This window comes from Tasmannia lanceolata, unplaced genomic scaffold (genome assembly GCF_043159265.1).
Source record: "Tasmannia lanceolata isolate RefF3 unplaced genomic scaffold, GAP_Taslan_0.1 ptg000018l, whole genome shotgun sequence".
NCBI lineage: Eukaryota > Viridiplantae > Streptophyta > Magnoliopsida > Canellales > Winteraceae > Tasmannia > Tasmannia lanceolata.
Genome location: NW_027518695.1, coordinates 29,667,794 through 29,685,466, shown reverse-complemented (window position 1 = coordinate 29,685,466; position 17,673 = coordinate 29,667,794). Strand labels below are relative to the sequence as shown.

General features: G+C 40.3%; 1 long non-coding RNA gene and 1 pseudogene across 1 annotated transcript; one reads left to right on the top strand and one right to left on the bottom strand.

Annotated features, from left to right (window-relative positions):
* Window positions 1-218: 218 nt before the first annotated feature.
* Window positions 219-1,649, bottom strand: LOC143850264 (T-complex protein 1 subunit theta pseudogene; annotated as a pseudogene).
* Window positions 1,650-9,620: 7,971 nt separating this feature from the next.
* On the top strand, window positions 9,621-16,493 carry LOC143851890 (uncharacterized). The gene is made up of 3 exons (XR_013236544.1): window positions 9,621-9,881; window positions 15,836-15,988; window positions 16,149-16,493. It is a non-coding gene; the product is annotated as an uncharacterized LOC143851890 (long non-coding RNA).
* Window positions 16,494-17,673: the final 1,180 nt, after the last annotated feature.

The following is a 17,673-nucleotide window of genomic DNA, read 5'->3' as shown; positions in this document are numbered from 1 at the left end:
GAATTTCGACATAGCTTCTCTATTATAGCAGCCAAGATTTCCCAAATCCTTAAAATTTTACTACATTCTCTGTAAAATCAGTATTCCTCTAAGAAGAAAGGAAAAAAAATGAATTTCAAAAATCCTAAAATTTCCAACATCAAACATATGACAGCCCTTTTTTTCTTTTATTCTATTTTATTCAAGAATACTCAAAATACCAAAAGCAAGTTGTCTGTCTATCTCAAGCATAGCAGAATGCAAGCAATAGCATCATTGAACCAAGAAATTGGAGGAAGACAGATTACCTGATTAAGCAAAAGTCTACGATTATCACCTCTAATCCCGCTTTTGATTCTTCTTCTCTCTCCCGTTTCTTTAAAAGAGAACTCCTTTAATTTGCTTGCTAGCTCAATTTCAGTTGCTCCTGTTCCAGGTACTATGCGACTATCCCTGCACATTGCCTTGTAGGTATTCATACCATCATCAACAGCTCTTTCAAGGTCATCTAATATGCTATCAGTATTTCCTCTTAAAACCACAGTGGAAACAGTGTTGCCACTCTCCTCATTTTTTATAATAGTGACCCGAACACCACCAATTTCCTCTACTGAAACGGAGTCAGCATATCCCAGTTCATCTGGATTCGGCTGGCTAAGCTTCAAAATCGATACAGCACCGGTTGTGCGGCAAAATCGCCGTAGTTCAAACTTTGAGCTGATTTTTAGGACCATCAGCTTGTAACGCTCACAAAAATGCAATGCCATCTCTCCAACTGCTCCCCCACTGACAATAATTTTAGCACCTGAGTCTGCAACTGCTTTTATAAGCTCCTCAACTTTTGCTTCCTCTGTTTTTGCATAGTTCTCTAGCTGCTCAGCACTATGAATTAGAACTGTTCCTTTTGTTTCAGTTGCAGACGTGTCAACACCTCCCACAAAAACAGCAACCTTTGCCTTCTCCATTCGTTTAATACTCCCAACAGCATCATGTTTCAAGACCATACCACGAACTATTGAACAGTTGTGCAGACCTCCTCCAAGGAGCTTTACAACACGGACATTATCCACATTGAAGTTTGCTGGGTTCTTCGGGCAAACCTGGATACATGCATCTGCGATAAGGGGGCACAAAATGTCTTCTTGCCCGAACTGCTTGCTAGCAACAACAGCTTTCATGCGGGAAACAACTTCGTCCTTATTCCGCACATCCATTGTTTCTGAACCCTTTTTCTACCAACTCATCCAAAAGTTCAATTGTCTTATTGATTGCTTTTGTGTAGCCACTAATGATTTCACTTGTATGCAGCCCCATCCTTATAAGCTCCTCAACATTTTGTAGAAGCTCTCCAGCAAATGATATTGTTAGATTAGCTCCATCTCCAATTTCCTCCTGTTGTGCTTTGCCGGCTAACACCAGAATCTTGGCAGCAGGATGTTGAACCTCAAGTTCATTCACAATAGTGGCAGCATGATTTGTAACAAAGAGCTTGTCCAAATGATTGACAACCATCTTATTCATGCCATTGGGTCCAAGGGAAGTTCGAGTGTGATGGAAAGCTGTTTGCAGGCATCTATGTTCTTGAGAACCGCTTCGTCCAGGCCGGATAGATGCTTGTGCCCTTCTTTCAGCATCGATTGGATCCCATATGGTTGCATCTGGAACCCCATTTTTTTTTTTAGCGAGAGACTAGGGCAAGATCTAAACCCTAGAAATGGCTTCTCCTTCTCAGATGCTCTGTTTTTTCTGTATTAGAAATGGAGGATAAGAAGAGAACCCTAAAAAGACCCTTTGCTTCTTCTCTAAGCTGCTGTAAACAACTTTCTTCGAGCAATTGACCGAGATTTATCAAAATCCTGAGAGGATAAAAAAAAATGACCGAGATTTGCAAAAATTGCCGAAGAACATGTTAAATCTCGGATCTGATGCTGCTGAGATTGAAGTGGATAAGATTCTACAATCAGATCTAACAAAATGCCTTGATCTTTTTCTAATTTCTTTCTATTTTTCTGATTTCTCTTCTTCTTAACTCTTCCTTGCTAATTTCCTTCAGATCTCTCTTTTCTCAACTCCTAATTCCTCGAACTGTTTTTTTTTTTAGCTAGGTGAAGACAGGTTTGATTTAGGGTTTTAGGTTGCAAAAACAGGGTTCATAGCATGAGTTAGGGTTTAAAATGAATCTGATTGGATCAAAAGAGTAAACATAAAGAGGTTCTCGCAGAGATGAACGAAAGAAAAGATGTTTGACAATGGCAATTAGCAGGAAAATGGCCGGATCTCGGTAGGCTCTGTCGGAGAAGATGGTGAGAACGAGTTAGGGTTTGAAGCAGATTTTCTTTCGTTTGGTTTTTTTTCTCTGCTGGGGCTTTCTTTTGAAACGAAAAAATGAGCGCCCCCCCCCAAAATGAGAAGGGCACTTCTGTATTTATAGGAATTTGCCTTAATTAATTGCCCCTCAACCTGCTAAGACACCCTCAAAATAGGATGTTTTAACTTGGCTTGGCTTAAAATGGGTGGTCCAAAGGAAAATGGCTTAATGAAAATTTCAAAAAAATCAGCCCTTCTAAGCTACCTAGGATAACCCTTTACTGCAAAATTAGTCTAAGTAGAACACCTTCTAACCGGATGAACCACTCTCCTCTTTCCACACTATGTTAGGCTACACTACTTACCTCACTCATCTACTAGGCAAACATCCACGGATTTTTCTAAAATTTTAGAGGGACCTAAATGGGACCCTAACCTATTCTAGGAAGAAATTTGAGACACTAAATCATTAATTTGGAAGGGTTTCATTCAAATACACCTAATTGGGGTTCGGTCAAAATGGGGTGTCTACAAACCCATTTCATCCTGGAAAAACTTATCACCCCCATCCAAACAGAAGAAGAAAAGGGACTTGAGAGTAATACATGATCCATTGTGACATAGAAAGCACCAACTGGCAAGCTGAACACTCCTCTGCAGTCTGTCACATGTATTGATACATCTATATGCCACAGTCCAAGAAAAAGCTGCAATGCGAGGAGGAATGAAACGCTTCCATATTCGCCATTTGCATGACACCCTTTCGTCTCCCCCACAGATCTTTAAGAAAAAACTCTTCACAGAGAAAGTTCCATCACATTCCGGCATCCAAATCCACCTGTCCGCTTTGTTTTGAGAGAGATACTGAGACAATAATAACTTAAGGAGAGAAGTAAGGGAAACAATTTCATTATCTTCTAGATTCCGGCTAGTACGAATATCCCAGAAAACCTATTTATCCCTTTCCCGTACTTCATAGTCCGATATTCTAGCGTCTCGGTTTATTGCCACTTGGAACAAATCTGGGAATAAAACAGAGAGAGGCGATTCACCAACCCAGAGATCGATCCAAAAACGTATCGCATCTCCCCCTCCTGCCTTGAATCTCACCCAAGTCTGGAAAACCTCCCTGACAGAGATAATAGATCGCCATGCTCCTGAACCCTTCCTACCCGACAGATTTTTTGTTTACCAATCCCCCCAACCCCGTCCGTATTTGTCCCCAATTACCGTATGGCATAACGCCTCCTTCTCCACCCCAAATCTCCAAAGCCATTTACCAAGACTTATTCCTCGATCTAATCTTCCCAACACCTAAGCCCCCTTGCTTTTTCGGCTTGCAAACTTTCTGCCACTTTAATAGGTGTTTGAGCTTCCTGTTTCCCCCTTCTCTTCCTTCCCATAAAAAATCTCGTTGAAGCTTTTCGATACGGGCACTCACCTTTGCCGGAATTTTGAACAACGACATATAATACATAGGCACATTGGCTAGTGCCGCTTTAATGAGAGTGATACGCCCACCAAATGAAAGATATTGCTTCTTCCAAGAGGCTAGCTTCTTTTCGATTCTTGCCATTACCAGATTCCATAATCCCATCTTCGGAATACCAAAACCAATAGGCAACCCGAGGTAGGTTATTGAAAGAGAGCTTACCTTGCCTTTTTTTTGTTTATTTTCGATTTGTGTATTTTTATTTTAGGGTTTTATTTAGGGTTTTCACCTTTGCAAGACTTAGGGTTTTCTGTGTTATTATTTAGGGTTTTGCAATTTTTGTTTTGCTTTCCTCAGTTTCTTATTGTTTTCTGCATTGCCACTTGAACATTTTCATAAAGCCATGAGTATTCTTGGCTTTAGGAGAATTCCTAAGCACTTAAATACTTGAATTCCTTTGGTATAAATCACGCAGGCCTTAGTTTAGTGATAGAAGAATTTTAAAGCTTTCAACATGTTTGCTAGAACTGTGACATTAAAGTATTCATTGGCCATAGAATTTCTAACAGCCAAGATTTGCCCAAGGGTGCTTATCCGCTAATTGTTTTCAAAACTAGTCCTTACACTAGTCTCCATGGGCAGTTTAGCTATATAACTCACAGCTTAATTCTCTATGAATTGGTGTTTGGGGGGGGGGGGGGGGGGTGGAGTATAATCTTGTGGGGAGTTAAAGATTGTGTAGATGGTTCACTGTTGCATGTGGCTGGGTTGAAACAAAAGTACAGAACAAAGAGGGAGCTTCCATAACTCTTGAGGATTCAACTTCTGTTGTGTGACAACCATTCTTAGTGGACAACCATAAATTTCGGTTTGAAAAGTCTTCTTTTGATGGTATTGCAGAAAAGAGGTCAACCCCGATGCCTTCATTAGCGAGGCAAGTTTTGCATCAATTACAAAGCATTAACATCACATTTGTCAAAAAGCAAGATACTAGCTCGAAGAAGAAAGATACCTGTGGGAAGAAAATGGTATCTGAGGAGAATCCCTTGCACAAAGAAAGTTATGGTTCCACCGCTAAGAAGAAAAGAAGCCTCTCAAGGAACACAATTCGAAGAAAAAAGTATAGTTTTCAATCCGTCGTATTGGAAATCACTCCTATTGCGTCACAACCTAGATGTGATACATATTACGAAGAATGTATGCGACGATGTAATTGGGGCATTACTGAATATTGAAGGGAAAATAAAGGACGGTATAAAAGCGTGGCTAGATTTATAAGAAATGGGACTAAGGAGAACAATTCACCCCATGAATAATGTAAGGAACAAAACATACTTGCCCCTGCATGCTTCACAATGTCTACAATGGAGAAAGATGTTCTTTGCAACATATGGAAGGACATCAAGTTCCAGATGGCCATTCCTCTAATATATCGCCACATGTGAATATTCGGGAGCACAAGCTTTTAGGATTGAAGAGCCATGACTATCATGTTTTGATGCAACAATTACTTCCGTTAGCAGTACGCTCATCATTGCCTAAGAATGTCAGTTCGGTATTGATTGAAGTATGTAACTTCTTCATAGAGCTATTCTCAAAAGTCTTCTATATAAGCGACCTCATCAAACTCCAAGATATGATTGCACTAATACTTTGCCATATGAAAAAGATCTTCCCGCCTACCTTTTTTGATATGATGGTGCACCTGCTCATTCATTTAGTGGACGAGTCAATGTTGGCTGGACCGGGTACATTACTAATGGATGACCACATAGAGAGGTATGCATGGTTTGTCAAAATTTGTTTGATATCTCAAGGTTTTTACATATTCATATTAGTCAAAGTAATACAAGTTTTATTTGTTTGGGTACCTGCTCACATTAAAGTCAAATGTGCGCAATAGGCCCTCGTGCTTGAGCTTTACAATTTTGCTCTGATTGTGGCACATGATTGTGGTGTGATCTGAACATTACATCTTGTAGACACTTTGAAACATTACAGTGTGGGGTCCCATGTGACGAATGCTCTAGATCTTATGTCAGTCATTCAGGATAGGTAACATAGCTTGATTTTACGTAGGGAAATGATATCCCCCCTCTTTTTTGGAATTTCTGACCCTTTTTGTTTCTCGATTCCTAGAGGCGGCCGTAGTTGATTATTGAGCCGAGTTTAGTGGAAGAGAGTAAAGAGAAAGAAACTTTGAAAGACCAAGATCTGAGGAGAGGCCCTAGCTATGAGCACGAGGGTGAAGCTTACCATTCAAAAAAAAAAAAACCGACGGTGAAGCTCAAGTTAAAAGTCAATGATCAAAACCTTGAAGCCCAAGCATGGGGGCCTATTGCACACATATGAGTTTAATGTGAGTAGGTACTTAAACAATAGAACTTGTATTATTTTGACTAATACGAATATGTAAAATCCTTGAAGTATCAAACAAATTTTTATAAACCATGCATACCTCTCTATGGGGAACATCCATCGGTAATGTACCGATCCAGCCAACATTGCCTCGTCCGCTATATGTTTGGTAGGTGCACCATGATGTCAAAAAAGATAGGCGTGAATATCTTTTATGAGTGGTAAAGTGTTAATGCAATCCTATCTTGGAGTTTGATGAGGTCGCTTACATTGAGGACTTTTGAGCATAACTCTCTAAAGAAGTTGCATAGTTCAATCAATACCGAGCTGACATTCTTAGGCAATGATGAGCTTACAGTTAATGGAAGTAATTGTTGCATCAAAACATAACAGTCATGGCTCTTCAGTGCTAAAAGGTTGCGCTCCCGAATATTCACACATCGCGATATATTAGAGGAATAGCCATCTAAAACTTTGATGACCTTCAGGATGTTATAAAGAACATTTTTCTCCTTTTGTAGACATTGTGAAGCATACTGGGGGCAAGTATGTTTTGTTCCTTGCATTATTCATTGGCTGAAGTGTTCTCCTTAGTCCCATTTCTTGTAAATCTAGCCGCACTTTTACACCTTCCTTTGTTTTTCCTTCAATATCCAGTAATGTCCCAATTACATTGTCGCATACATTCATCTCAATAGAGTTGAATTTGCCTCCTGCATTTCTTCAACAATGCCTATCCGGTTCCGGACTTCTAGACTGACTTCCCGGTCAAAAGTGTCCCTTGACTCCTGAGACACACCTTCAGGGGGATTCAACATTTTTTCTAGTCGTTCTATCTCCGCAGCCTTAATCTCCTCCCATCGCTGACGACGAGCCTGATGTTCATCTGCTAGGGTCTTCTGGAAAAAATCCATCTGATAAATCTGAACAAAAATTTCCTTTGGATCTGATTTTCCTGACATTAAAAGAAATATTTCTCTGTTGTCCAAAGCTTCTCGCTTAAACTGCTTCCATTGCTGTTTCAAAATTTTCATCGAAACTTCCTTGGATTTCGGACACTCTTCCGATGCGAGTTGTTCATCGTATTCTAAGTGTTGGAGAAACTGTAAATCACCCACCTCAAACGAGGCCGCCTCCCACATTCGTGTTCCGCATCTTACAATAATTTGAAAAACTTCCTCGCATCTGCATCAGGCCCGTCCCTACTTGCATCTGCCGGGTCACCCTCCTCATTTTCTGGTCCATTGTCATCATCATGGCTCAACCTTGGTTTTAATCATATAACAGTTCATGCATTTCATCTTGTATAATCGGTTCATCAGGCACTTGGTAAGCATTATCATTCATTGCACGAAATGACCCTTCTCCATGATAGATCTATCTAGTGTATCCCATGAGCATCACATGCCGTAGCAAATGCGCCATGGCCTCCTCTTGATCAACCTTTCTAATGTTACCACATTTCTTACACGAGCATAATATCTTTCCTTCGTGAGCTCTATGAGCAAATGCAAAGTTACATACAAACAGAAATAGATCCAAATCATCAAATTTTACAAGTCTATAGAGCTTTTGGTTCCTTAACAAATTACTAGAGAGAGAGAATAAAAAGAGATAATAATGTTGAGTCTTTGAAAACACTCTAGAGTTGCACCATTTGATTGGTTTTTGGTCATATAATAGACCTACTAGTGTCATTCCAAGTTGAATTGCAGCATTTCATTGTACCTATCAATGCGGGCTGAAATCTGATTGTTGAATCAAAGTATATCACGACTCTATGGTTCAGATCGCATTTAAAAAGCTTCCATACATAAGTCTATAGTCCTAATCGGACTAGGGCAGTTATTTGACCATTAGATTGTGAGTGATGGTGATTATGCGGTTGATTATTGGTAACTGTCAAGTTCAGTGACACCAACAGATCAGGATCACGAATGATATGATCGACGGCCCATATTTACTCGAAAAGAAAAATTAAGGAGCTTAGTGATGATTCACATTTGCAAAGTGCAAAGTGTATCTAAAAAGCGCAATTATGTGCCTCGAGTGCCCGAAAACCCACTGCATCGGTACTCTGCACCCGTAAGTTTTCCTCTCATCCTTGTGCTAAACATATTTCTTTGCCCTTATTGCTAGATTTAAGAATCCTTAGCAATCATCGACCAGATCTTCCTACAAAGTCTACAAGTCACTCTCCTCCTATATTTCTTCATCTACCACATTTCTAGTCACCTACTCCTTTCTTCAACAACTTTCTCAAATCAGTTGTCTCTTTGGCTTCTTTGAATGGTCCAATTCTTACCATTCGACTTTTAACTTGAGCTTCACCCTCGTGTTCACAGCTATGGGCTTTCCTCAGATCTTGATCTTTCGAATTTTCTTCCTCTTTGCTCTCTTCCACTAGACTCAGCTCAATAATCAACTACGGCTGCCTCTAGATTGAGAAACATGCATTCCTCGATGATCATGTACAATAGCCCTAGATAGAGAATCTGCGCTTGTTCGTTTGTAGGCTTTGATCCAATGGCCACAATTGGTTGTTCATGTAATATTTAGGCCATTCGAGATTCAAGCAGCTCATCAGATGAATGGTCCGGAGACATTAGAGCATGGGCCTCATTTCTAGGAATAGACAAACAAAAAGGGGCAGAAATTCCAAAACGAGGGGGGGTATCATTTCCCTACTTAAAATCATGAAATGTTACCTCTCTTGAGTGACTGACATAAGATCTAGAGTATTCGTCACCCCGCACTATAATGTTTCAAAGTGTCTACAAGATGTAATGTTCAGATCAAACAACAATCATGTGCCACGTTTGTACCGGGCCCAAGAAGAAATGAGATTGCTCCTTAGCTTTTCTATTTTTTTAGGGATTGTGGTAGAAGAAGTATTCTACTTTGTTTTATTTGCAAAAAGGGTATTTTATATGGTGTAAGCCCGTATTGTCCTGTATTTTTCAAAAAGTACTGTACGACCTACATTATAGGATAATCTAGACCGTCCATTTGATGGGCTATAAATAGAGTTAACATGTTTGAGTGAATTTTGTAAATCTGGTCATGCCATCAATTTGGTGGATTTCTTTTCTCTTAAAAAGACCAAAAATGTCCTTATAAGTGAAAAGACAAAAATTACCTTGTAAAAAGACCAAAATACCCATGACGGTGAAGGATATGAATCAAGGGTGTGGGAATATCATTTCTATATATGCAAGGGTATAAAAAATGGGCCCACCACATCAAAACATGAGGTGTAAAATGAGTGGACGCCCTACGCCCCTTACATTGGCTCGAGTGGAGATTGTGGGACCTACCCATAAAAACATGAGGCAAAATGGTGGGCCCCGCGTGATACATAAGTTTGAGTTGAGTTGGTGGGACCCACCCTACCAATACATATTACGAGCATCTTGGGTATTCTGGTCTTTTTGCAAGGTTATTTTTGTCTTTTCAAGTGTAAGGACATTTTGCAATATTCACATAACATGTGATACTCGATTTGCATCAAACTAGGAGACTCTTTTTGCAAACAAAGCAAAATAGAAGGCTTCTTTTGCAAAACCTCCTCCTTCTCTAGAAAAAACATCACATTATTAAACCATAAACTAAATATAATTGAAGCCCAACAGGATCTTTAAAAAAACCCACAAGGAGGGCCAACTAATCCCTCTTTTTTATTTCTGGCTGTCTGGGACATTTCACAAGACCTTCCATACATCTCTAATAAGAATAGTGACCTCCTTGAAAAACACCGCGAGGAATTCCTCAATTTGGGTCTCTCTTAAAATTCAGTTTTCTTCAGGTAATCTCCTCCATAACCATTTTGAGTTTCCTTTCTGTTTTTCTTGCTATTTCTTTATTTATTTTGTATCTATTTATTGCATTAAGATATGAGGGTTTCTCAGGAATTCATGACAATGTATAGATTCTCTTCTTTCTATTTTCGTTCAGGGTTTTTTTGTTTCATGCTACAAGAGTTTTGTCTTTTGTTTAATTGGGTCATGTAGATCATGTACAGATCCACGAGGGGGAGGACTCTGTTTGATGGGTTATTTATGATTTTTATTTCTTATAGGGCTCTGTTTGATGGGTTATTATGATGTTTATTTTCTTATAATTATTGGTATTAGGTTACAAATGGTAGGAGATTTGAAGGTTTCATATTTGATGGGTATAAGTGAAATCTTTGGGATTCTTTGACATGTTCACGAGGGAACCATTTTGAGGTTTTGCTTGGTAGATTATCATTCCTCTCTTCCTTCTATCGGTTGATTTAGGTTGCATACTGTTGGAGACTATTTGGGTTTTGATTTTTTTTTTTTTTTGTGCTGTTGTTCTTATTAAGGAGAATCCTATCTTAGAAGGAAATCTCACCAAACATGGCAACTTCCCTTGTAACAGTCCTTGTAAATAAGGAGACTAAATATTCAATTAATTGTTTCTTCTATAGTTGCTTTTATTTTCCTTGTATATTATTAGCATCCCTGCAATCAAGGGATTTTCCAACTCATTGTAACGTGTATGGTGTTTTTAAATATATCAACAACACAGGCCAACACAAGTTTTGAGTTGGTCAAACTTCATCTTCTTCTTCTGTGCAAAGCATTTCTTCCTCTTCCTTTGCAATCTTTTATGGTATCAGAGCTGTAGACTCACGTCCTTTTTTTTACTATTCTCTTCTCATGGCCTTGTCAACCAACAGCAATAATTCCTCCTCCTCCTCCTCCTCTTCCTCTTCTCCATCCTTCATCATTTCCAATATCTCCAACCTTGTTTCTATTAAGCTTGATCGCGGTAATTTCCTACTGTGGCGCTCCCAATTTGAACCACTTCTTCTCAGCCATGATCTCATGGGTTTCGTTGATGGCTCTCAACCATGTCCGAAAAAGTTTCTCCGTGACAAAGATGGGACCGTTACATCGGTCATTAATCCTGCCTACATTGAATGGTATCGACAAGACCAAAATCTCTTAAGTTGGCTGCGTGCAACACTCTCTGAACATGTTCTCTCTCAAGTCGTTGGCCTCCACACCTCTCGCCCTGTGTGGACTGCCATTGAAGAGCGCTTTGCCTCGCTCTCTTGCGCACGCATGATTGAATTAAAAAGACAGCTACAGAACCTTCGCAAAGGTACTCTATCAATTACAGATTATCTCCTTAAACATAAGAGTCTTGTTGATGAGTTATTGGCGGTGGGTCACTTTGTTGATGAATCCGATCAAGTGAATAGCATTTTGAATGGTCTGCTCGAAGAATATGATTCCGTTGTTGTGCATGTTTCTGCCACAAATCAAAAAGAGCCCGTTTCTATTGCTTTTGTTCACGGTCTTCTCTTGAACATGGAGATGCGACTTGCGCTTCATCATCCATAGCCCCTATCATCGGATCAAACAACAACTGCACTTTTTACACCCCGTAATTCATATACATCATCGCACAACCGGGGTGGTAATCAATCACCTTTCCATCGTGGTCGCGGTCGCGGTCGTGGACGTACATCTCCTGGAGGACGTGGTTCTGGTTTACTTCCAACTCCACCCGCTACCACCAATCGTCCTACTTGCCAGTTATGCGGCCGACTTGGTCACACGGCTCTGGACTGTTACAGCCTCCCTTCTTTGCTTCAAGGGCGCCAACCACCCCCAAGGCTTGCTGCTATGGCTACTTCTCCCACCACTCTTGATCAAACTTGGTATACCGACACTGGTGCAGCCGATCATCTCACTTGGACCTTGGGAACCTCTCCTTGTATTTTGAATATCAAGGCACTGACAAGGTTTCTGTTGGCAATGGTGCAGGTTTGCATATCTCTCACATTGGTCATAATATCCTTCATACTCCCCATGCAAAATTTAATCTAACCAACATGTTACATGTTCCTAATATTGCTACCAATCTTCTCTCTGTTTATCGTCTCACCAATGATAATAATTGTGTTATTTGTTTTGACTCATCAGGTTTTTGCATTAAGGACAAAGCCACGGGAAGGATGCTTTTCCGCGGACGGAGTGAGAATGGCCTCTACCCCCTTCATTTGCAACGCACCCACATCAATAAACCCCGCTCCATTGCTTACATTGGTGAACGAGTCTCCGCACCCATATGGCACTCTCGGTTGGGCCATCCATCTTCTAATGTTTTGCAGCGCACTGTTTCCTTTTTTAAATTACCTGTACTTAGCGCTTCTCAGCTTTCTTCCATTTGCCCTTCATGCCAAATGGGTAAAAGCACGAAGCTGCCATTTTCCTTGTCTTCTTCTATCTCTTCTCGTCCTTTAGACTTGATCCATTGTGACATTTGGGGCCCTTCCCCTATTTTATCAATAAGTGGGTTTCGTTATTATATTTCTTTTATTGATGATTGCACAAAGTATGTTTGGCTTTATCCCTAAAAAGTTCGCTCCCATGCTTATGATGTGTTTGTTCAATTCAAAAAATTTGTAGAAAATATGTTATCTGTTACTAAAAAACAATTTCAATCTGACGGCAGGGGTGAGTTCATGAGTCATCGTTTTCAAAAACTACTTTCTGATAATGGCATATCTCACCGTATTTCATGTCCTCACACCCCAGAACGGAATGGAGCCGCTGAGCGAAAACACCGCCATATTGTATGCATGGGCATCACCCTACTCGCCCATGCCCACATGCCCACCCACTTATGGGTTGAGGCCTTCAACACAGCCGTTTATCTCATCAACCGGCTCCCTTCTCGGATTCTTAAAAATCACACTCCATGGGAACGTCTCTTTGGCATGCCGCCTAACTATACTTTTCTTCGCACTTTTGGGTGTCTGTGCTTTCCGTGTCTACGTCCTTATACTAAGACTAAGTTAGATTTTTGCTCCTCTACGTGTGTCTTTCTTGGATATAGCTTACATCACCATGGGTATTGGTGTCTTGACATTGCCACAGGTCATGTCTTTCTTTCTCGCCATGTGGTCTTCAATGAGCACACATTCCCCTTCAAGGACAACTCGGCCATGCCTCCACTCACTCCTGCCGCGGACAACACTAACCCGGCTTTTCTCCTTAGCGCTACTCCACCAGTGTCATCCACTTTACCTATCTTACCTACACCCACTACTCGTCCTCTCACCGATGAACCTAGTCTCATTACTCAACCCCAACCCACTACCTCTCCAAATGACAGTACCTCTAATGCCATTCCCCAACCTGCCACCTCCCCTGATGTCCCTTCCTCTACACCTATTACCTCTACCAATAACCATTATCCCTCATCTACCTCAACTTCTACACAATCTCATGAGCCTCTTTGGCGCCCTTCCACTCACCCAATGGTGACGCGATCCTAGGATGGTACTTGCAAACCCAAACACTCTTTTCGAACCTCTCGTTACCCACTTCCTATAGCCCTTCACTCTTTGAAATCTGCCTCCGAGCCTTCCTGTTTCACCATTGCCAACAAAAGCTCTGAATGGCGGCATGCTATGGCCCAAGAGTTCGATGCCCTACAGAGAAATGGCACTTGGTCTCTTGTTCCTGTTCGCCCTCACATGAATATCGTGGGTTGCCGGTGGGTTTATAAATTAAAACATCGGGCTGATGGCACTATTGAAAGGTACAATGCACGACTCGTTGCCAAAGGATTCCACCAACATGCAGGTGTTGACTATACTGACACATTCAGTCCCGTTGCCAAATCTACCACAATACGGATTGTCTTAGCTATGGCAGTTCACTTCAATTGACCCATCCGACAACTTGACGTTCAGAATGCTTTTTTATATGGAGAACTCAAAGAGGAGGTCTACATGATCCAACCCCCTGGGTTTGTTGATCCACAGCATCCACATCATGTTTGTCGCCTCCACAGGTCCTTATATGGTCTCAAACAAGCTCCACGGGCTTGGTATGATCGGTTCACCACTAATCTTCAAAAGCTTGGTTTTCAAGGCTCTTCCGCCGATCATTCTCTCTTTGGGCGCAGACAACAGGGACATCTCATCTTTCTACTGATTTATGTTGATGACATCATTATTACAGGCAGTCACTCTGCTTCTATTAATGCTGTAATAACTCAGCTAGCCGATGTTTTTGCCATGAAAGATCTTGGACCTTTACATTATTTTCTTGGCCTCGAAGTGCACCGATCGCGTCATGGGTTATTCCTTTCCCAAACAAAGTATGATGTTGATCTGTTATCAAAGTACAAAATGGATGGAGCAAAGCCATACTCTTCTCCGGTGGTTTCAGGCGGCCAAATGTCAACTTCCTCTGGCGACCCTCTCCCAAATCCTTCTGAATACCGTAGCATTGTAGGCGCTCTTTAGTATCTCACTTGGACCCGTCCTGATATTGCCTTCGCCGTTAACCACATATGTCAGTTTATGCACTCTCCCACGACGGTTCATTTAACCGCAGTCAAACGCATTTTGCGCTATCTCAAAGGGACTGTCACTCATGGACTTCTAATAGTCCCATCCAATTTTACCTTGTCTGCCTTCTGTGATGCTGATTGGGCTGGTAATCTAGATAATCGTCGATCCACATCTGGTCAATGTGTCTACCTTGGTGAAAACTTAGTCTCGTGGAGTGCAAAGAAGCAGCCCATAGTTTCTCGTTCCAGTACAGAATCAGAATATCGCTCTTTAGCCCAATCTGCAACCGAATTAACTTGGATACAGTTTCTCCTTCGGGACCTTGGTATTCACACCCGTACCCCTGTTGTATAGTGCGACAACATCAGTGCCATCTATCTTGCCTCTAATCCAGTTTTCCATGCACGTACTAAACACATTGAGGTCGACTATCATTTTATCAGAGAGAAAGTTGTTGGCAGAGAGCTTGATGTCCGGTATATCTCCACCAAAGACCAAGTGGCTGACATTTTCACTAAGGGGCTCACTTCTATGCGCTTCACCTTCCTCCGTGACAAGCTTCAGGTCCGTCCCCTCCCTATCAGCTTGAGGGGCCCTATTAAGGAGAATCCTATCTTAGAAGGAAATCTCACCAAACATGGCAACTTCCCTTGTAACAGTCCTTGTAAATAAGGACACTAAATATTCAATTAATTGTTTCTTCTATAGTTGCTTTTATTTTCCTTGTATATTATTAGCATCCCTGCAATCAAGGGATTTTCCAACTCATTGTAACGTGTATAGTGTTTTTAAATATATCAACAACACAGACCAACACAAGTTTTGAGTTGGTCAAACTTCATCTTCTTCTTCTGTGCAACGCATTTCTTCCTCTTCCTTTGCAATCTTTTAGTTCTGTTAATCTTAAACCCCACTTTCTGTCCTTATTTGATTAATTCATTTAAATTTTCTGTTCATGGATGGTACAATTTTTGGTTTTGTTGATTGGCATGCTCTCTGTAATGAGCATGGCTTATATGGGGGCTACACGTAATACCATGCTAAGCTGGGAAGGAGTAGGATTTGTTAGATGGAGTCTGTTAAGGAGAAAAATGAGGTTATGGTAGAGATTTATTAGGGTATGGGTAAGTCTTATAAGTATGATTCTTATTTAAGGTTTAGCATAAAGTCTATCTGAGTTGTTGAGAGTTAATAGGAATCTTTGTTGTTTTGATTTTGGGTATTTTAGTCGGGAATGGGATACATCCAGCGATGTATGGAAGTAAGAAACTAGACTAGTTAAAAAGCCTGCAATGAGTTGAATGGAGAACCACATGAAATTAACTATTCTCAGATATCTCTCTTTGGTGGCCAACCCCCTCGAAGTGGTTCTGTTTTCTATGTTTTACAGATTTCATGTTTCATTTTGGTATCAGAGCCAATCGATCCTACTATGCCAGAAGCCGACGTCATTACAGCGGGCGTCATTTCAGATTTTGGGCAGTTGCACGACCCGGTTTGTTCAAGCTCCAAACGAGATCTCACCTGTCCACTTCTTTGGTGTATATGATAGCCACAATTGTTCTGAGGTAGTCTGTTATTTTTTTACTTGATTATGATTTTACAACTGATGTATTGAAATTTCTGTTCATTATGCTTAATTTATTATGGCATTGTATATATATTTTTTGATTATCTACATGGGCGAAGATAATGGCTTGAGTTTCTGTTTATACATCATATATGCAGGTATGCAGGGTACTGAAATTGCTTCTCTGTAAACACACAAATCCTTCTAAATTGATAGTCAGGTATGCAGGGTACTGAAATTGCTTCTCTGTAAACACACAAATCCTTCTAAATTGATAGTCAATAGGTTTGAAGAATTTTTATCCCTTTTTTGGCTGGTAGGCTGAGATTGAACAATCCGACCTCCAGGTTGAAGAACAAAGCCCGGGCCATTGAGCTAAAAGGTCAATCCCATAGTGTTTTTATCCCATTGAACCAACAAAAATGCAATTATAGTTGATGTTATCTCTCAAGATTCATATTATCTGGATTTTACTATACAATTTTAGGCTTGAATTTTATGAAATCTCTCAAGAAGTTTTAATGTTTTAATGAGTTTGTGCAGTGTTAAGTAGGAATGAGGTTATTTTCTTTAACAGAGATGTTAGAACTAACCTAATTGGTAGGAATTATGGGGGATAAAATGATAACAGAAGGGATGAGGAACGCGCCCTTGAACTTCTTTGAATGAGAGATTGAGAGGGTGGCTAGTTCAAGGGATATGCTAGACTCGAGGTGCAACTTGGGTCAGTTTTTCGGAAATTGGATTGAGGTTTTACCCTTAAATCAGGTCGGGTAAGGGTTAATTCCAATTCATTTTTTAGCAAAAGCTCAACGTGACCCGAACCCACCCCTACTAGATTCTAATTATATTAAGATGAACGATAGTGATAGAAGACTTTGTATCTTGGCTAGGGGTGTAAATGGATATTCAAAAATTCGATTACCGTCCGCATCCGAATCCGTTTAAAGCGAATATTATCCGAATCCGTTTCAAGCGGATATTATCCGAATCCGTTTATGAGATATCCGGCTCTTAGCGGATGCGAATCTGGTAAATGGTATATCCGATCCGTTTAACATCCGAATCCGAGAAGTAAATCCTTTTTATTTATTATTAATAATATCATTAATATTTATTTTTAGTAATGACACACTATCTTTTGTTTCTATAAGAAAAGTGAATATTCTTTTTTAAAAAAATAAGATAAAAGCAAAAATAGCCCAAACCCATTCCATCAAAATAACCCAAACCCATTCTATCATATACAAAAAAAAAAAAAGGAAAAACCCAAAGACCACTACCAACACTATCATCCATTCCCATCGCCTCCCTCCCTCCCTCCCTCTCTCTCTCTCTCTCTCTCTCTCTCTCTCTCTCTCTGCCTTTGTTTTAAAAGGAAGAAGAGGATCTCATATATTTTAGGGTTTGAGAGTTATTTTGTGAAGAGAATGTAAAGGTCTAGTTTTAGGGTTTGAAAAATTCATTCGAGTAAGTAGGAGAAAAAAGATAAAGTGCTGCAATAAAATGTTCAAATTTACCGGATAAATGGATACGGATAATATCCGAATTCGAACAATATCCGACGGATACGAATTCGGTAATAGATATTAAATATCCGTCGAATCCGAATTCGAATCCGAATTCGGATAGTGGATACTGTAATCGAATTTGGATATAGCCATATCCGCTCCGAATTCGATC